Below are 23506 nucleotides of genomic sequence, written 5' to 3'. Positions count from 1 at the left end.
ATATATATATATATATATATATACATATATATATATATATATATACATATATATATATATATATATATATATACATATATATATATATACATATATATATATATATATACATATATATATATATATATATACATATATATATATATATATATATATATATATATACATATATATATATATATATATATATATATATATATATATATATATATATATATATATATATATATATATATATATATATATATACGCACATACATACATATACATACACATACATACATACTACTGGTCAAAAGTTTGGGGTTGGTTTTTTTTTTAAAGAAAATTATTCTGTTCATTAAGGCGGCATTTTTTAAAATGTAAAAAAAAGAGTTAAATTGTGAAATATTTATTTATTAAATATTTATTCATTACTTTTTGTATGCCTTGTCAAATGAAATTATTAGTCCAGTCATTACTGCTTTTATTACTATTACCATTAAAAATAATATTAATAATATTAATAATAATTAAAATAAAATAAAGTGATTTCTGAAAATTAATCTATAAAATCACAGGAATAATTGAATAAATTCAATGATAAACTACTTTTGAACAGTTATTTTATAGTGCAATAACATTTGACAATTTTAACTGTATTTTTGATGAAATAAAAGCAACTTTGGTGGCTTATTAAAAAGCTTATTTTAAAACATTAAAAAATCCTACTGACCCCAAACGGTAGTGTGTATGTGTGTGTGTATATATATAAATATATATATATATATATATATATAAATATATATATATATATATATATATATATATATATATATATATATATATATATATATATATATATATATATATATATATATATATATATATATATATATATATATAATTATTATTATTATTTTTTTATATTTCCCAAATGATGTTTAACAGAGCAAGGAAATTTTCACAGTATGTCTGATAATATTTTTTCTTCTGGAGAAAGTCTTATTTGATTTATTTTGGATAGAATAAAAGCAGTTTTTAATATTTTAAAACCCTTTTAAGGTCAATATTATAAGCCCCTTTAAGCTATATTTTTTTCGATAGTCTACAGAACAAACCATCGCCATACAATAACTTGCCTAATTACCCTAACCTGCCTAGTTTACCTAATTAACCTAGTTAAGCCTTTAAATGTCACTTTAAGCTGTATAGAAGTGTCTTGAAAAATATCTAGTCAAATATTAATTACTGTCATCATGGCAAAGATAAAATAAGTTATTAAAACTATTATGTTTAGAAATGTTTAACAGAAATTGTGGAAAAAATAAACAGGGGGGCTAATAATTCAGGGGGGCTAATAATTCTGGTTGCAACTGTATATAGCATGTTGGTGATGAAAGTAAGTAGGCATTAAACAATTTATAATAAACTATTACAAATAATAATTTATAATAAACTCCAAAGTTCTAATATTGCCTTTCGTGGCAGATTCCTGTAGCACTGACATTGGAAATATGAAATGTTATTTACTATTGTATTGTCTATTAAAAGACTATAAACCGTCAAGCCTCCAGTGATACTGGATACCATAAGTATTATGGTCATTAAATTTAAATTATATACATTTATGCACATAAGGTTTTAAAATATGTTATAGTTTAAATACATTGCATTTTATTTACAATTTAAATTTAAAGTTAAATTCTTAAAATAATTGGTTTCATAGTTTTTTGTTAAAAACTGACACTACTTCACTTGACCAGAGGAGGCGCCAGTAGCACAGTAACTACAGGTGTGTTTATTCCCGCTGTTTGAAGAGCCATCGACTTTGTGCGTGTGTGTTTCCAATAAGTGTGTGTGTGTGTCTCAGGAGACTCAGGCCACTTGACTCATGCGTCTGTAAATGAATCTGGCACAGTACTAAACCACACACAAACACACCGAACATCACACAGACCCTCACGGCTGCTGCGTCTCAAATTCATCTGATCAGTCATCAAACACACTTCTGCCATTACCCACAGCAGAACACATTCACCACCATGGAGGATCTCCCTCCAGTTATCCAGGGAACAACAAGCTAATTAATCAATGTTTATGTCAACAATGAATCTATAGAATAAAAAAAACAGCCAAACGCGCGCGCACACACACACACTGAGGTTGTGTTCAATACATTGCACTACTCCTGCAGTCTGCACACTGCATGTATATGACTTCGATTAACACAGACCTGAAAAGTAGTAATAAAAAAAAAACTGTAAAAAAAGGAATAATAATAATAATTAATATGAAAAATAATGAATAATTACATTGAAATAGTATTAAGAAAAATAATTGAATTAATAAAATATGAGTATACACACATACATACATACATACATACATACATACATACATACACACACACACACACACACACACACAAACACACACACGCATACACACACGCACACACACACACACACACACACACACACACACACACACATAAATATATACACTAACTGTATATATCTAATGGCAACCTGAACAGTAGTAATAAAAAAACTGTAAATAAATAAAACAAACTAAAAGAAATAAATACATATGAACAATAATTAATGAATACATTGAAATAGTATTAGGAAATATTAATATTCATAAAATATTCATATAAATTAAAAAGTAAAAAAAAAAATAACTAATGCACACATGAATAGCAGTAGTTTTAAAAACTGTAAATAAATAACATAATAAATAATATATTAAATAAATAATATATTAGGAAATATTAATACGTTTATAAAATATTAAAATACATCACAATTATATTTTGAAAGAATAGACTAACAATAACTAATACTAATAATAATTTGTTATTTGGAAATAAATAAATTTAATAAAAATGAATCATTTTATAAAAAAATTCTTTTAAAGCAGAACCCCCCCCACCAAAATGATTATGGGTTGCTACTGAAACCTCAGGAAGGTGGATCTCCAGGAACAGTGTTGGTCACCCCTGATGAGTTGCATAAATTATTAAATATAATAAGGTCATATAATACAGCATAACGTTTGGATTGATTATCAATGCATAATGCACGATTCACATGCAAATGATGTCTAAAGTTTATAACGCAGTACAAGCTAATAAAACCCCTAGTGAGAAAGCACTAAATATGTATATGCACTAATATAAATATGCTCTAAATAAAGCCTTAAAAGACGATCAACTGACGAAACACATTAAAGGAAAGCAGAGATACAAGATCTGATGCTCCAATCAGAACAAACAACAGCTGAAACAACAACAAACCAAGATAAAGATGCCAATAAGACAGAAGCAAACCAAGTCCACAGCGTCTCACAGCTGATTGGCTGAGATCTGGCCTGTCTCATTAGCATGATTAATGAGCTCATTACTTATTAACGACATACAGCCGAACAAACAAACAAGACGCCTAACTAGACAGCATTCATCAACAACACTACAGCCTTATATAAAAAAAACTAACAAGCTGACAGAAGAGAGCTGATAGCAAATATATGTTATTAAATATATGTTATGCAAATATATATGAATACTTATTAAAAACGATGAATATAAAACTGAGGATTTTTTTTCCACAAAACTTGCATATACTATGTATTCTTAATTTTGTGCTAACATGCTACTAAGCTTAAAAAATACACAAATTAAACTTACAAAATGTAACAAATATAACATTTATTAAATATGTAATTTTATAAAACATTTTTTAAATATATTTTAATGGGTAACTTATTTAGTTTGTTTTGCTTTTTGAAACATATGTATATTTAATATGCAATTAATAATTGAATTAAATGAATTAAATTACTTTTTTATTATTATTTTATATTTGTAATATTATTTTATAATAATATTTATTATTAATTTTTATTAATACTATTATTATTCAAAATGTCTCATGAATAATGTATCACTGATTAAACAGTGTAATTTTTAAAAATCCACTTCTTCATGTATTATTTCATACATTATACTTTCAAGGGTAGCTAGAATATCACAATATGCACACAAGAACATGCTAACATGCTATATTAGAAATATTAGAAACGCCCGCCTCACATGTAGTTCTATTGGCATAGAAATAGCTAAAATGTACTACTTTATTTAGTTCATTAGCATCTAAATAGCATCATTCAGCATTTATAGTGAAAAATGTGTTATAATAGTTATATAATAATAGTTATTCAAAAACGTTGCTGATTATATATAATTCTATATAGTTATAAAATTGTTCAAACTAGGGGAGCGCGGGGCACAAAGTAACGTGGGGTAAAACGTAGTTTGAGTAATGAGTTTTAATGTATTTGCTTAGGGTAAACCATGGCATGCTTCTGAGGTTTTCACCATGACAATTGTTAAAAAAGTTTGCAGCAAAAAAGTATTTTTATTATACTCTATATTATTTTATTTCAAATAAATCTCTAAATGTACGTAAAATCTTATATTGGTGTGAGTACCGTCTTCTACACTAAAAGATGAAACCATTTTGAAAGATGTAAAAAAACAGTAGCTGCGTCCCAAAAGGTACACTACACACTATGTACTTATGCACTTACACACTCAACAGCACAGTATATGCATGTAGTGTCGTCCCAAATGGAGCACTATTGATTTTTTTACTAGGCGGAAATTCAAACCGTTTCCCTGAAGATGTTTGTCAGTTGCCAAATTAGTGGAATAAATGACCAAAGTACCAAATAATACCTGCCATGAGTATAACCGCATTCACCATCGGGAGGCGCTATAATCACTCTCGTTGGATTTTTGCTTTCAAAATACAAAATAAATAAAGTTATCCAGCATGTGCGCCAGATAGCTCCACGCCTTCCGCTACGTGAGCAAAGCTGCGATCGTTGAGTGCGTGAAGTGTTCATCATTCCACACTACATTTTACCGGTTGAATGAATCATCATCATCCGGGTAATTAAAGTGCACTTATTATTTTTATATTATTTTACTTATGCTGCGTCCCAATTCGCATACTTTCCGTCCTAAATAGTATTTAAAAGTTGAATTAGTATGTCCCAAATTGTAGTATGTTGAAAAGAGTATGCCAAAGGTTCCCGTATGGTTTACTATTTCCGGTAAAAACTCGAAGTGTAGAAGCATCCATACTCTAACCCAGGGGCGTCGCTAGACCCAATTTACTGGGGCACGTGCCCCTTTATGTCTAGCAACGCCCCTGCTCTAACCGCTGATATTGCCCACAATACATTGCGCGTAGGACGTGAATTCGATTTAGAACTACAAATGAAAAGTGTAAACAAACTACAAACATGATGGATGCGCGAGACCAACCGTCAAGTAGAGAGGCTTCGGTAAAGATATTTGTATGACTGTTAATTAATATCTCGCCCACTGGAACATGTTTGAATCGTGTTTTCTGTGTTATATTTCACCAGCAACAACAATACTGAACTTATATAAAGACGTGTTTGGACATTAACGTCTGAATGCAGAATTATCCAAACACCTGAGGAGATTTCTCTGCATGAAAGACTCGTGATTGGGAGATTAACCTGCTGCTTCTCCAATAAGGTAGGAAATTAAATATGACAGAAATGTGGATGATGTGTGGATGATTGGCAGGGCTCGTAACTAAGCAACACAAGGATCTGTTAACAAGCAAGTAGTATGTGCCAGAAGCTTGCATACTCTTCTGGTACACACTGAAAAGTGTGTACTTTTCCTTCACACAAAAAAGTACATACTTTTAGGGTGTAGTGTAAGTATGCGTATTGGGACGCAGCATTACACTGTTTATACTACAAAATGGCGTAGACTAGTGCATAAGTATGCGATTTGGGACCTATAGACTGATTTCACGCGGCTGCCATTTTTAAAAGCGAAATCGAGGCTGCGGTGGGAAGAAACCCGGAAGTATCGTTGGGAGTTACATTAGAACGTTGTGTACTTGGCTGTATATCTTATCAGCGAATAGAAAGAGACACAAATTTATCATTTCACCGCCTTCTGAGTGACCCGAAGGTCCGTTCTGAATGAATGGTGAAAATATAAAGGCATATCAGAGCTCATTTTCAGCTAAGTTAAGGGAAATGGCACTAGTTAGCTAACGTTTTCTTTCCCAAACACACGTTTTAGATGCCATTTATCAAACTCAAGTTAATGAACTGATTCTTTCACTATATTAGACTTGTCACGTTACTGAATTAAAAGAAAATTTGTCAATTTCCCGCTAACATTTAAAGCACTGTTGATGGCTTTCTTAAAACAGCGCTGATTGGCCATTGTGTTCACGTGCTCAACAGATATGCTTGTAATTGGCCGAGAAGGTCATCAGTTCACCCTCCGCTGTTTACTGAGCACAAACACAGCTGAGCGATCTGCTTGATGACTCTACTGATCCTTATGGCTGTTTCGCGCTCGCGCTTCAGTCTCCGTGTATCTGTGTTTGCACTGGGTGAAGAGCGGTAAACTGAGTCCAAACACAAGATACATGGAGACTGGATCGCGAAGCAGCCGTGAAGATCAGTCGAGTCATCCGCGCTCAGCGGCGCTTCAATTTTAACTTAGCGGGAATTAGACTGTTTTAAAACTTCAGTACCGGGACAACACGAGGGTGTGCTACAGAGGACTGCAGTGTTTATCGCTCACCAAGTTACATAGGCTGAAGCAGGGAAGCGTCCCCTCTGTTTACCTGCTGCCATGAACTGAAGCCTAGGAGGACACTTGAGCATATTACTCTTACAGAGCTTGTGATGTTGTTTGATGCTAAATTGCTTTTAATTGTTTAAATGAAACGTACTGACTGATATTGAAGTGATGTTTACACCATATCTGTATTTTGAAATCTCGGCAACAGCTGGAGGTTTGTAGTCCACAGCATGTCACTGCAATGTTTACAGTGCTGGTCCTATACTTCCGCGTTTCTTCCCACCACAGCCTCGCTTTGGTTCTTTAAAATGGCGGCCGCGTGAAATAAGCGTATTGACTGCTAGACAGTTTGGAAAAAAACACGACACAGCGGGGTTAGTTGTAACAGAGTGTTCCAAATAAGCCACACACTGTTAAACACCAATTAAACTAACAACATCTTTTTTTAATATTGAGTGTAACATTGGGAACTTTATAAATATAAAATGTTTTGAAATAGAAAATATTTTTTAATAGAAAAAAATACATTTTATTGCTAATAATGCAAATGAATGCATTGTATAATAATGGAAAATAATACAAATAAATCCAAACCGTTGTTTATCCAACCGATAAATAAACATGCTGCGCTGCGTATAATAAAAATGTAGTTAAGTACTGAAGAAATATACTATTTAAAGTAAACTGAATTTAAATGAATTGTGTTACAACTTCTTTTACATCTTGCCCTGCAGGTGGGGTAAATCGTAACCCTTTTACTCCTGGTACTATTGGCAATACTGCACAGAAACCATAGGTCCCGCGATCATATAACCAGTGCTCATTTGTAGGAGAGGTTTGTGTGTTGTTGGTAAAAAAAAAAATAGTTTGTCTAACCCAGGGATGGGCAAACTCGATCCTGGAGGGCCGGTGTCCCTGCATAGTTTTGCACCAACCCTAATCAAACACACCTGCTTGTAGCTTTCTAGTGATCTTGAAGACACTAATTAAGGTGTTCAGGTGTGTTTGATTAGTGTTGGAGCAAAACTCTGCAGGGACACCAGCCCTCGAGGATCTAGTTTGCCCATGCCTGGTCTAACCCCATTACTTTCTTCCTTATTTAGCCCAAACCAAAAAGTGTTACTTTGTGCCCCGCTCTCCCCTAATTTAAAGTATTATTTTACTCATAAATTGTAAGTGTAACATATTTTGAATCCATATTATTGTATATCGCATGACAACATGCTCCTACAAAACTAGCCACGATTATCGTTATTTAGCTACACGCTAACGTCAATCTTTTTGTAATGAAATGAAAACTGCAAAATTTTTCACAGAATTTTTTTACATGACGTCTCTCTAGCATTGTTGGAGCATGACTTCAAGCTACTACAAGTTGTTATTTTGATTATCGCTATTCAGCTATATGCTAATATCAAACTTCTTGTTTCCTTATAATTTTGTATGAATACTTACTAGATAAACCTACTGACAACAATTGAAGCCAAATCTGTGCTTCATGACTTCATGCTACTACAAAACTAGCTGTTCTTATGATTATTGCTATTTAGCAGCATGCTAACATCAAACCTTTATGATATTTGCACCACATTTCACAGGATTTTGTATGAATACTTACTAGATAAACCTACTGACAACAATTGAAGCCAAATCTGTGCTTCATGACTTCATGCTACTACAAAACTAGCTGTTCTTATGATTATTGCTATTTAGCAACATGCTAACATCAAACCTTTATGATAGTTGCACCACATTTCACAGGATTTTGTATGAATGCTTACTAGATAAACCTACTGACAACAATTTATCCCAAATCTGTGTGTCATGACTTCATGCTACTACAAAACTAGCTGTTAATCTTGGTAACATCAAACCTCCAGCAATCAAATGAAAAATGCACCCCTTTTCACATGATTTTGTATGAATGCTTACTAGATAAACCTACTGACAACAATTTAACATAAATCTGTGCATTTTGTATTTTCCCTATTCGTTAGTCTCACATCTTAAAATTAGCATTATGCTAAAATCAAAACCGGCTGTAATCAATTAAGACTTGATTCTTCTGTTGTGTGGTTTTCCTGCCATGTGAAGTTGCCTGCTATGAAGTGCACTACAAAAGAATCGCTTATGATTATTGCTATTTAGCTACGTGCTAACATCAATCTTTTTGTAGTCAAATAAAAACTGCACTATTGCTTCCTCATTATTTTGTATGAAAACTTACTAGATAAACCTACTGACAACAAATGAACCAAAATCTGACTTCATGCTACTACAAAACTAGCTGTTCTTATGATTATCGCTATTTAGCAATATGCTAACATCAAACCTTTAGCAATCAAATGAAAACTGCACCACTTTTTTTAGATCATTTTGTATGAACACTTACTATATAAACCTACTGACAACAAGTCAACCCAAATCTGTGTGCCTTATTTCCCTATTCAGAGTCACACATCTTAAAATTAGCATTATGCTAAAATCAAAACTGGCTGCAATCAATTAAGACTTGATTGTTCTGTTGTGTGGTTTTCCCGCCATGTGAAGTTGCCTGCTATGAAGTGCACTACAAAAGAGTCGCTTAAAAGAGTTTTTGGCTGACCACTTTGGCAGCCGTTAGCATGACGTCTCACTAGCATTTTTGGAGCAGATCTTGAGAGAAACCGCCGTCTCTCATTACTGCTTCAAAGAGAGAGCGAGTGTCTATATCTGCTGCCCTAGAGCCTGTGGCCAAAGTTGGACATTACCCACAATGCCGTGCTCTCTGGCGGACGCTCAAACGCTAGCGGTGGGTTGGTCAAACGTGTAATCCAGCTCTTGAACACACACGCATTCACATGCACACACACTCTGACAGGTACCTCTTTTCAGGGGTTTCTTGACTGGCTGGTACTTCCTGTAGGTCTGGCAGATTGGCAAAGTCGTCCTGCTCGGCCAATCCGATCGCAAGAGACAGAACCACCATTTTTCCTTCCCTTCACCAGGAAAAGCGACACAAAACAAACAAAGAAAGAGAAGTGAAGTGCAGAGAGGAAGAGTCGAGAGGGAAACACAGAAGGAGAAGTAAACGTTAGTAGGCAGCAGGTTTTGAGTTGAGTTTAGGATATCAGCCCCATTCCTCAGAGCACAAACAGTGGACACGTTCTGTTTTATTAATACTAGTTATTTTTTATCTTATAACACTGCTGTCTGGAATACTCGCTTCTGATTGGTCAGTCGCAACATTCCAAGGATTTTTATTCCCAGATATAATAAATAACACAGAATTATCCAGGAACTTCAACTTACTTACAATAATGTAAGTACTTACTTACTTACTTACTTATCCACATTCATGTTTTTGACTGTTTGGCGCCACCTTGTGACTGAATAAAGCTTAGGTTAGTGTATACTCCATCAGCTTTTTTCGTTTCTGTTAGTTTTGCGTTTCTTGACTGTTTGCCACCCCCTTGTGACTGAATAATGCTTAGGTTAGTGTATACTCCATCAGTGGTTTTCGTTTCTGTCAGCTTTCTGTTTTTGATAGTTTGGCATCATCTTGTGTCTGAATAACACGCAGTTTAGTGTATACTCCATCACCTGTTTTCATTTCCGTCAGTTTTGTTTTTGACTGTTTGGCGCCATCTTGTGGCTGAATAATGCGCAGGTTAGTGTATACTCCATTAGCTGGTTTCGTTTCTGTCAGTTTTGTGTTTTTGACTGACGCCATCTTGTGGCTGAATAATGTGCAGGTTAGTGTATACTCCATCAGCTGTTTTCATTTCTGTCAGCTTTGTGTTTTTGACTGTTTGGCACCATCTTGTGTCTGAATAATGCGCAGGTTAGTGTATACTCCATCACCTGTTTTAGTTTCTGTCAGCTTTGCATTTTTGACTGTTTGGCGCCATCTTGTGTCTGAATAATGTGCAGGTTAGTGTATACTCCATCACCTGTTTTAGTTTCTGTCAGTTTTGCGTTTTTTGACTGTTTGGTGCCATCTTGTGTCTGAATAATGTGCAGGTTAGTGTATACTCCATCAGCTGTTTTCGTTTCTGTCAGTTTTGTGTTTTTGACCGTTTGGCACCATCTTGTGTCTGAATAATGCACAGGCTATTGTATACTCCAGCTTTTCGTTTCTATCAGCTCTGAGTTTAATTAAAGAATTAATAAACTATTACGGCTCAGAACACTGTTTTGTGTCTAATTTAGATGTTTTTGTGGCAAGTAGCCATGTAATAATCCGGAAAAAGTACATCCAGGAAAGTTGTTTTCGCAGAATAAGTCCCTTTAGTCTTAGACAACAGTGGTCCACTTTGCGTCGGGCTGCTGACATGCCTGTCTGGATTTATTTTGCGATAACAATGTACAATGTACTTTATCCCTAACATAAACTAAAAGTTGCTGCAGACTTTTATTTCAGTATTATAATGCATTTCCAACTGAACGTGAATATTGAGTTGGAGGTAGGGCTTCATTTTTGAGCTCCTCCTCTAATTTTTCACTATCATCAAACTAATGGTTTGAGGGGTGTGGCTAAGCAGTTTTCATCCAATCAGTAAAACTGACATCAGAGAGAAACTATCATTCCAGAGTTGAATCTAATGGTTAGATTTTGATTAAAGATGACACACAAAAATTGTTTTTTACTTCCCTGAATTCATTGTTCACATTAAGACTAATATTGTGTGTTAGCAAAATAAATATTGTAAATTTAGATTTCACCCCGGCTTTAAAGGTGGTTTTCGGTTACATCTCAGCAGCTACATTTGCATTCGCCTGTTTTAATGCCAACTTTATGAGATCACAATTTAAAAAAATACTGAAATATTATATAAAATATTGAAGAAAACAAGATTGAATTTGCAATTGATTCTAATATAGTTGAAGTAGTGGCAACTATTTTAATGTCATTAGATTTGGACTTTTAATTCACTACAAATGTATCGGGTCTCAGTATGCATATGCACATGTCCTGATTCAGCAAAACTTTTGTAGTAAAATGTAGAAATCAAGAAACTGCTGGAAAAAGCTGGAGAACTTTCATTTTCCTTTGTGACATTTAACAGAGCAAGAAAAATTGTCAGTATTTTCAATACTATTTCTTATGTCTTTCAGTTTGACTGCTAAGGTCAACATTATTATTTATTTGATTGGCTACAGAACAAACCACTGTAATACAATGACTTGCAAAATTGCCCTAACTTAATTAACCTATTTGACCTAGTTAAGCCTTTAAATCTCACTTTAAGCTGAATACTAGTATCTTGAAAATTATCTAGTTAAACATAACGTACTGTCATTATGGCAAAGATAAAGAAATTAGTTATAAGAAATTAGGTGTTAAAACTTAGGCTTAAACATACATTGGAAAACACTCTCACTTTTAAGTTAGTTAAACATGACTTTTTGAATCTCTCCAAAAAACTTCAAATACAAATTCTCCAGTCATTCCTGTGGCCATTAAAGGTGTAAACAGCCCTGTAAACACTCACACACACATTCTTCAGCACATAGGCATTGATTTGCTGTCGTCTTCACTCAACACACTGTCTGTGCACACCTGTCTCTCTCTCTCTCTTTCGTGTTCAGTGCTGTTTTCATCCTCCTCTCTTTCTCTCTTCAGGCTTAATTGAGGGCCGTTAGAGAGATCTGGACTAATTGTTTCTATTTGAGAGTGCACTGTGTGTGTGTGTGTGTGTGAGGTGTCAGTTTCTGGGTCACCGCTCACCCTCTGTCTCCTCTCCTCTTCCTTACATTCTTCATTTCTGGCTCTCTTTACAAATCCCCTCATCTCTGAGCCTGAACCTCGCTCTAATATCCTGCTATTAAAGTCCGCTTAAACAGATTCTTTTCAAAGCTTCTTCTCTCCCTCCTGATCTGAAGGGAACAGTTCACATCAAACTTCTTATGAGGTTCATGAGGCAGGTATATATATATATATATAACTAGTGCTGTTTAACGGAGAGATGTTTTCAATACATTCTTTAATATATATAATAGTCTGAATAACTACTTTATAATGCGTTTATCATTATTAGTTATTAGTAATAATAAACTATAATTAATAATCATAAACTATTACTATTACTAGTTTTTTTTTGGTCTTTGTCATGAGGACAGTACATAATTTACTAGACATTTTTCACGATACTAGTATTCAGTGTAATTTAACTATGGTAATTATGTTAATTAGGCAAGTCATTGGACGACAATGGTTTGTTCTGTAGATAATTGAAAAATATAATAATATAATAAGTGAATAATAATAAATTGAAATAATAATAATAATAATAATAATAATAATAATATTTGCTGACCCCAGCAGTTTAAACAATATATGTACATTTTTATTTTAATTTCAGCCAAAACATATATGAAAAAGAAAAATATAAAAGGAAATAATGCAAAAAGTGGGAAATATTTGAAGAAAAATTATTATACCTGCCTCATATTTCCTACATGCACATACATGTCTAAAATTTAATTTTAACATTAAATATTTTATTAATCTTCCAGCTAATCTTCCAGCAATTTTTAGGCAAAAAAGAAAACTGAATACTTGGTTGTGCATATTTATTTTTTAAAATATGTTAATTAAGTGTTAATTATGTATCTATTAATCTAATAATAATAATAATAATATTGACTGACCACAGCATGTATGTATTTATATTTAAATATATATATATATATATATAGTGATCCTTATTTTCGGAAGTATTACAGGAGATATATATAAATAAATAAATATATATTAAAAATATTGGTTGTTAAAATATTGGTGTCTGTGATGCAGCAGACCCCCAGAGACTGTTGTGTACACCATGATTTTATATAAAATTCAATTTAATGTGTGATCATAAATGAATATTTTCTCAATTCAAATGAGTAGCAGATTGGACTCGAAAAGCAGATGTGTTACACATAATGTGCAAGAACTTTTATATACATACACATTATATACTGTATATCAGCTTAACTACAAATTTTATTTATTAAAAAGTATGTACAAATTCATTTTTAAATGATCTATTTTCTCGATATGCAGTGGTCAGCATATACGAGTACATACATACACCCCTCACAAATCCCTCTTTTTAACTTTAATATCCTCTAAAGCAGCAGTTCTGTGGGCGCAAATGCCTTGTTGATGCCAGAGATCAGAGGAGAATGGCCAGACTGGTTACTTGAACAGGAAAATGAGTTCACTGTACTCAAATGGCCTACACAGTCGCCAGACCACAATCCAATAGAGCACCTTTGGGATGTGGTGGAACAGGAGATCCACGTCATGGATGTGCAGCCGACAAATCAACTACATAGCAATTGCGTGATGCTATCATGTCAAGAAGGCAAAAGGGGGTCCAACGTAAAACTAGTGAGGTGTACTTAATAAAGTGGCCAGCAAGGGTATTACCTACATTCACTGAGAAATGGATAAAAATAACCCTTTAAATAAGGGATGTCCTCATTTATACTGAGCACCGCATGTATATATATAACATATATTTGTATATATGTATATATATATATATATATATATTTGTGTATATATATATATATATATATATATATATATATATATATATATTGTGTATATATATATATATATATATATATATATATATATATATATATATATATATATATATATATATATATATATATATAATATATATAATATATGTATACAAATGAATGCAATTTTATTTTCAGGTGAACTGTTCCTTTAAGCCATAACCTCTTCACATGTTATTATAATCTCTTGTTTTTCGCTTCCCTTCCTTCTACTCCATGTAAAGTGATTTTAATACTCTTCCATCCTCCTTCACTTCCCCAACCCAGCCTCCATTAACCCCCCTCTCTTGCTGTAAATCCATCCCTTCCCTCATATTCTCCTGGGCTTCCCTCCATTTTGCCACACTCGGGCTATTTTTACCTTCCAGAATTTAATGGCTGCAAAAAATAGCTCCTGGCTGGTGCGACTACACACTCTCGTGCGCGCAACAGACAGGAATCATTATTGTCAAAGCAATAAAAAGCATCCGTTTTTTTGTTTTTTTCCGGCGAGGGAATGTTCTGGGATGTTTACCGGACTGACCACTGATAACACACCAACAAACCCTCAATTACACACCGCCTCCTCTTCCTCTGCCCCTTTCTGTCCTCGCTCTGCTTTCTCTGTGTCTGTGTCAAAGCCAAGGCCATGTATATGTGTCAATGACATCCTCCTTTAAGCGGCGGAGATGAAATATTTAGTCTTCCCGGTGTAAAGCGGAACAAGGATGTTTTTCAGGAACAGCACACTTGCATTCTATTATTGTAGGATGCACACTGTTAGCAGATTAGCACATTATATATACACCATTAACGTTTGCATGGAATCAAATTTAGCGCATCTGTGACCGTATGACTACAAGACGCTTTTTTGAACAATTTGATTTTGTGCAAAGGATTGTATATAAGGACAGGCTGAATTTCTATTGCTAATCATAGAGTGTTATAATTCCTAAATAAGTAGCTTATAGCATTGGGGTACAAGTTCATCAAAGAATAGGCTGCATTTTAAAGCATAACAACCCACCTGTCGAAACCACAGACATTGAAGTACTTTCTGAAAAACGTTTCTAAATGAACACACAACAATAAAAGTATTTAGTGAATTATTTAAAAAGATTTGGAATTCATTTTTGACAGGCCACTTTATTAGGTACACCTTACTAGTACTGGGTTGGAGCCCCTTTAGTCTTCAGAACCGCCTTAATCCTTCGTGGCATAGATTCAACAAGGTACTGGAAATATTCCTCCGAGATTTTGGTTCATATTGACATCATAGATTTGTTGGCTGCACATCAATGATCCGAATCTCCCGTTCCAGCACATCCCAAAGTGCTCTATTGGATTGAGCTCTGTGAGCTCTGAGGCCATTTGAGTGCAGTGAACTCATTGTCATGTTCAAGAAACCAGTCTGAGATGATTCACGCTTTATGACATGGTGCGTTATCCTGCTGGAAGTAGCCATCAGAAGATGACTACACTGTGATCATAAAGGGATGGAGATGGTCAGCAACAATACTCAGGTAGGCTGTGGCGTTGACATGATGCTCAATTGGTATAAATGGTCCCAAAGTGTGCCAAGAAAATATCCCCCACACCATTACATCACCACCACCAGCCTGAACCGTGGATAGAAGGCAGGATGGATCAATGCGTTCATGCTGTTGATGCCAAATTCTGACCCTACCATCTGAACGTGGCAGCAGAAATCGAGACTCATCAGACCAGGCAACGTTTCTCCAATCTTCTATTGTCCAGTTTTGGTGAGCCTGTGTGAATTGTAGCCTCAGTTTCCTGTTCTTAGCTGACAGAAGTGGCACCCAGTGTGGTCTTCTGCTGCTGTAGCCCATCCGCCTCAAGGTTGGACGTGTTGTGCGTTCAGAGATGCTCTTCTGCAGACCTCGGTTGTAACAAGTGGATATTTGAGTTACTGTTGCCTTTCTACCAGCTGGAACCTGTCTGGCCATTCTCCTCTGACCTCTGGCATCAACAAGGCATTTGCGCCCACAAAACTGCCACTCATTGGATATTTTCTCTTTTTCTGACCATTCTCTGTAAACCCTAGAGATGGTTGTGTGTGAAAATCCCAGTAGATCAGCAGTTTCTGAAATTCTCAGAGCAGCCCGTCTGGCACCAACAACCATGCCACATTTAGAGTCACTTAAATCCCCTTTCTTCCCCATTCTGATGCTCGCTTTGAACTGCAGTGGATCGTCTTGATCATGTCTACATGGCTAAATGTATTGAGTTGCTGCCATGTGATTGGCTGATTAGAAATATGCGTTAACGAGCAGTTGGACAGGTGTACCTAATAAAGTGGCCGGTGAGTGAGTTGCTATATGACATACATTTCTATATGTGAAATCCAAATATGAACTTGTATGTTATATATATTAATTGCATACATTAGTTTTCTATATGGGAATACTACAAACTGCAGCAATAGTATGGCAGACTGATATTATGAACCTTGACTCAAGACAAAACCCCATGTTTCTCTCTCTGTCCCGGAGGCAACAATCCATTGTGAGAGTAATGATTTGGAAGACGGAAAAATCAATGCTTCAGGGTTAACGTAAATCTGTGGTGAAGACTATAACCTCAAGACCTGCCTGCGTACAAGCACTATCAAACACTCTCCAGAAGCAAACGCACAAGCAAACAACAGAGCAGTTCACTTGAAAACCATTTATACGCCCTCAGAATATCGCAAACCCACACGACTGACTTTTGTTTAGCAGGAAATTAGCATTTTGATATGCAGCTCCTTTTTTTCAGAAGTAATAAAGGCTAACATTATACAGTCAGATTTATTAGTCTTCTTTTATATTTGTTTAACAGCAAGCAGATCTTTTAAAACACATTTCTAAACATAATAAGTTTAATAACTAATATATAATAACTGATTTCTTTAATCTTTGCCCTGATGATAGCACATAATATTTGACTAGATATTTTTCAAGATACTAGTTTTCGGCTTAAAGTGTCATTAGCTATGTTTCCATCCAAAAATACGAATGAACTTTATGCGCAAAACTGGATTATCGCATTAAAGACGTGCGAATAAAGCAGCGTTTCCATCCAACGAGTCAAAGCGAACAAAATCGTCACTTCCTGATTAACTGGCGCCAAATATCAACAGTAAAAACTGAATTTACTGAAAAAACTGAATTACTGAAAACTAATACATGCAATTAATATATATGACATACAAGTTCATATTTGGATTTCACATATAGATATGTCATATAGCAACATACACTCACTGGCCACTTTATTAGGTACAACTGTCCAACTGCTCGTTAACGCTTATTTCTAATCAGCCAATCACATGGCAGCAACTCAATACATTTGGGTAGGAGAAGTTGCGTCAATCTTTTCTTCATCTAATAAATAACTTACGCCTCAGAAGGCAATCCTGACATGCAGTGAACGCGCGGTGGCGTTTGAAGGTGTCAGACGCAGAGCACAGACGCTCTTGATTCTGGAGGTCATTAATATAATAACACTAATACTTAAATGGTAAGATGTTTTAGAATGAGCAAAACAACAGTTCAGATGGTTTACAGTGTGCTCAGCCTGCTGGTTTGTCCATTTACGCACATTTTATCATCACATGACTGCTTATCAAGAAATTTACTTGAGCTTTTTTTAATACGCATACTGAAATTTGTGCAATAAAAGTGTTTCCATCGTATTTTATGGTATCTTTTCTTATCGAATAAAAAGTTTATCCTACTCAGTTATGCGCATACATTTTGGATATGCGCATTAAAAAATGGTTGATGGAAACGCCATGTAGCCATGCCATACATTTTAAAACTGCGCATAAAAAACTTATGCGCGTCATGGCGTTTCCATCAACCGTTTTTTTATGCGCATATCCAAAATGCGCATAAAAATAGGTGGATGTAAACATAGCTATTTAAAGGCTTAACTAGGTTAATTAGGCAAGTCATTGTATAATAGTGGTTTGTTCTGTAGACAATTGGAAAACAAATATTGCTTAAGGGGGCTAATAATATTGACCTTAAAATGGTTTTGAGCTCAGAACCTCAGACTGGGCCGAAGGTTTACCTTCCAACAAGACAATTACTCAAAGCACACAGCTAAAATAATCAAGGAGTGGCTTCACAACAACTCAGTGACTGTTCTTGAATGGCCCAGCCAAAGCCCTGACTTAAACCCAATTGAGCATCTCTGGAGAGACCTAAAAATTGCTGTCCACTAACTATTTACTATTTAACCTGACATAACTGGAGAGTATCTGCAAGAAGGAATGGCAGAGCATCCCCAAATCCAGGTGTGAAAAACTTGTTGCATCTTTCCTAAAAAGACTCACGGCTGTATTAGAACAAAAGGGTGCTTCTGCTAAACACTCAGCAAAGGGTCTGAATACTTCAGTTTTTCTTTATTAGAATTCATTTGCAAAAAAGTGTCAATAATTCTGTCAATAAGGGGTCCTGCGTGAAATAATTTTAGCAAATGGCTGCAATATAATAAAGAGTGAAAAATGAAAGGGGGTCTGAATATATATGTTACGTGCCAGCACATATTGATGTGTGTCTCATTGTGTTTTTCTTTCTATCACCCCAGTTTACTTCAATGTTTGTTCCGCCTACTGCTGTAACTGGTTGGCTGTTTTTATTATGTTAGTTTTTTATGTTAGTTTTTAAATGCTCTGTTCTTGTAACGTTTTGCTTTAACATTGGTCTTAACCAAATGAACACTTCGTGAATAAATATGTCTCGTCTCGGTCAACAAATTGTCATAATTTCAAAGTCGGGATTCGAATTCGGTTCATTTGCAGCACAGTTACTCTGTGCACACGCACGGTCCACTAGACTAGGCTACATGAGATAGAGGCATTTCCCGACCCCGTCAGTCAAACAGAGATTCGCCAAGTCTTGAAACTCTTCTGAAATGATCGATGCTTTGAATCGCTGTAGTCACGTCACCTGAGTGTTTCGAATCACCAATGTCACGGGAGCTGGGTGTTTTGGATCATGCTTCAGTGCAGTGTTTCGAAACACTTGCATTTTGTGTGCTGTGTCAAAACGTTAGTTTCACATCAGCCATCCCTAGCTGTCTGTTCTTCCCCTTGTGTTACCATTTCTTCCCTACCCTCGTGTGTGTCATTGAGGTTAGAAAGGTTGGTTGTGTCGGCACCAATTGCCTATAGTGGTTAAGTGCGCCGACATATAGCACCCTGGTGCTCATGGCGACCCGAGTTTGACTCCTGGCTCGAGGTCCTTTGCCGATCCTTTGCCTCTGTCTGCTCCTAATACTTTCCTGTCTGTAACCTCTACTATCCTGTCCAAATTAAAGGTGAAAACACCTAAAAAATAATTATAAAAAAAAGTCACATGACATACATCTCAACACGTAGGTTTACAACAGTCTAATGATATGCCATGTAAGATGGTGTGTGCCGACCCCTGTATTTTTGTTTAAGTTGCTAGTGTAGATTAGGTAGGATGTCATTGACGTTGAAGATTTACTTATTTATCTTTTGTTTACTATATTAGATTAGAGGGGATTATTTTTGAATATTAGTCTGTTTTGGTTTTGATTGGTTCTTTTCTTTAGCGCCACCCATAGCCTTTCTAAAAATGTTGTAGTTTATTGTTTCTAAAATTGTAAATATTGTAAATAACTCACTCACTGTTTTACCATCACCACTTTTAAATAAATCATTATTATTTGTACATAAGTTATCGTTGCCTATCCTTACTTTAACCAAACCCTCAATCCAAGTGTGCAACCCCACTCCCCTAGACTACCCAGGGGTTGTAACTATATATATATACACATACATACACACACACATACATATATACATACATATACATATATACATACAAGTATATGTTTTCTTCAATAATATTGGTGTTTTATAAAAAAATGTTTATAGGCATATTTACTGCCTATTCATCAACAACCCATATGCTAAATTAGCATATTATTTTATCAAAAACAAATATGCACACTCTTTCAATCTCTGAACAGATCAGGAGAAACAATGAAGAATATGTATCGAATAAACATGAAAAATGCATCTGCAAATATCATGTGGCACTGACTCAACAGCCATAATGGCATTCGCAGAAAATAGTCCCGCTTTTTTATTTTAGAAACCTGTCATAAAAAGCTATTGACCTAGCGGCGCGTGAAGACACCTAGCTATTCATCACTGAATCTCGGTGTTTAAATGTGAAAATTACAGGCCTTCTCTGGCAGCGACCCAATTCAGGAACGCATCTATTATAATTCAATTAAATACATCACAACAGACCCAAAACTGCGCCCGGCTTACAATCCAACCATGCCACAGCGCTTGAGAGCCATGAAATCCATCAATCATGCAGATTTGCCGTGTGTGCACGTGTGGATAATCTGGGGAAATTAGATGATGTTCAGTGGCGTTAATTGTTTGTCATTTGAGCTGAGACCTGCCCTCTTTTCCTCCGCGGGTCACGCAGTATAGCAGACGGAGAGATTTACAGAGACGCAGTTAAATGCTGGTGCATAAACCAACACCAGCCTCTGTTGGAGACCTGTAGCCCCTGTCAAGCTGTTATTATGCGCTGCGGTCGCTTGATAGTCTGCTGTCCTGTGCACTCAATAAGTCATGGCTAAAGAGAATTATAGCTCGCTATAGAAGTAGACTTCACTTGAAAATAAAAGACTGGGCATAAGTGTAACTTAATGATATTAAAGGGTTAGCCTGACCAGAAAAATCTGTAAAATTTACTGTAAAAAAAAAAAAAAAACAGCAGCTGTGGTTGTCAGAATTTTACAGCTGATTACCGCATTTAATTTATTTATAGCCCTGCTTTGAAGCACTAAGTGTAACAAACAGATATTAAAGAGTTGGTCTTCTACAATTTAAGGTAAAAAAAAAAAAACGCAGCTATGGTTGTTGGAATTTTACTGTGAAAAATACAGTAAAAACATGTTGAAATGTCAACACTACCGTATTTTATACATTTATAGTCATACTTTGAACACTAAGTGTAACAAAGAGATATTAAAGAGTTGGTCTTCTACAATTTAAGGTAAAAAAAAAAAACGCAGCTATGGCTGTTGGAATTTTACTGTGAAAAATACAGTAAAACATGTTGAAATGTCAACACTACTGTATTTTATACATTTATAGTCATACTTTGAACACTAAGTGTAACAAAGAGATATTAAAGAGTTGGTCTTCTACAATTTAAGGTAAAAAAAAAAAAACGCAGCTATGGTTGTTGGAATTTTACTGTGAAAAATACAGTAAAAACATAAAAGAAACGTCAACACTACTGTATTTTATACATTTATAGTCATACTTTGAACACTAAGTGTAACAAAGAGATATTAAAGAGTTGGTCTTCTACAATTTAAGGTAAAAAAAAAACGCAGCTATGGTTGTTGGAATTTTACTGTGAAAAATACAGTAAAAACATGTTGAAATGTCAACACTACCGTATTTTATACATTTATAGTCATACTTTGAACATTAAGTGTAACAAAGAGATATTAAAGAGTTGGTCTTCTACAATTTAAGGTAAAAAAAAAACGCAGCTATGGCTGTTGGAATTTTACTGTGAAAAATACAGTAAAAACATAAAAGAAATGTCAACACTACTGTATTTTATACATTTATAGTCATACTTTGAACACTAAGTGTAACAAAGAGATACTGAAGGGCTGGTCTTACCAAAAAATCCATAAATTTATGGTAAAAGAAACAGCAGCTGTGGTTGTCAAAATTTCACAGTAAAAATACAGTAGAAACATAAGAAATTTCAACAATTGAAGCTAATTTACTATATTTCATTGTCAGAATTTTACAGTGACAAATAAAAGAAATGCCAACATTTTAACAGTAAATTACATTTAATTGAATTAATTAAATTTCATAGTTTAAAGTCATGTTTTGAAGCATTAAGTGTAATGAAAAGATATTAAATGGATGGTCAGGTCAAAAAGTTTATCTTTTGTAGGTCACCATTGTAAAAAAAAAATCTGTAAAATTTACGGTAAAAAATGGCAGCTGTTATTGTCTGAATTGTAGTGTGAAGAAAACTGTATAAGAAATTTCCATTTTTTAAGGTAAATTACTGTATTTATAGTTATGTTGGGAAGCATTAAGTGTAATGAAGATATATTAAAGTGATGGTCTGACCAAATAATCTGTCAAATGTACAGTAAAAAAAATGGCCGCTGTGTGGTTGTCGGACTTTTACAGCAAAAAAAAAAATAAAATACAGTAGAAACCAAAGAAATGTTATGGTAAATTACCATATTTCATTAATTAAATTTAGTTACATTTCAGTGCAACGAAGAGATATTGAAGGGACGGTCTGACCAAAAAAAATCTATCTTTTTTAGGTCCACATCATTTAAAAAAAATGCTTTAAAACGGTAAAAAATGGCCAAAAATAACAATTTTGCTATCATTTACTAACATTTGACTTGGTTCAAACCTTTGTTTATGTTTTTTTATTGATTTGTTTATGTTCTATTGAACAAAAGAAGATATGGACAGAAAAAAAATTATAAATATATATATATATATATATATATATATATATATATATATATATATATATATATATATATATTTTTTTTTTTTTTTTTTTTTTTTTTTAATTTATTTATTTATTTTTTGGGTGAACTATTTCTTTAGATAACACCAGAATTTTCATTTCCTACCGAACTGTTCTTCAAACACACTCGCATGCAACCAAACACATGCTCAAACACATACACATGTGCTGACACACATACATAATAATAGCTCTGGTACCATATCTCCAGTGGTCCCTTGGGGTCCTAAAATGTGACATATTTAAACCAGCTGAGGCAGGCCGCACACTAGGCAATTTTCAGCCATATAAAACAGAACGTCACAAAACAGCAAATCAGTGCAGAAGGCTGAGGGAGGGGCTGATATCCAGCTTTGGGGCTGAAATATAGTGTGACAGAATGAACCATTGTCTGACAGGGTCTGGAAAAGGACAGCTGAAGAGAAAGACAGTCTGTGGTGCAAGAAAAGGCATGCAGATCATATTCAAGCTGAATTTAAAGACTCTTAAAGCAGAAATATTGTTTATAAAGCATCTCAGAATAACGGAACTAACCCAGTATGGTCTAAAGCAGTGGTTCCCAACTCCAGTCTTCAGATCCATCACCATGAAACATTTATATAGATTATTTTGGATAGAATATTGTCTGGCGTTTTTGATGCACAAATGTCAGGGCTGGATTTGGGAAGCACTTGCTCTAGTGATATTTCTGGAATATTGCAGACACTCTCAGAAATGATGTAGTTTTAGATTCACCCAAAAA

General features: G+C 34.5%; 1 protein-coding gene across 1 annotated transcript in view; it reads right to left on the bottom strand.

The window, feature by feature from the left end:
• syt7a (synaptotagmin VIIa) overlaps positions 1-23506 on the bottom strand; it is a 94402-nt gene that overhangs the window by 37825 nt on the left and 33071 nt on the right. The window lies entirely within an intron of this gene.

Source organism: Danio aesculapii, chromosome 25, assembly GCF_903798145.1.
Source record: "Danio aesculapii chromosome 25, fDanAes4.1, whole genome shotgun sequence".
NCBI lineage: Eukaryota > Metazoa > Chordata > Actinopteri > Cypriniformes > Danionidae > Danio > Danio aesculapii.
The sequence above is the reverse complement of the archived record's forward strand: the minus strand, read 5'-3'. Positions and strand labels throughout refer to the sequence as shown.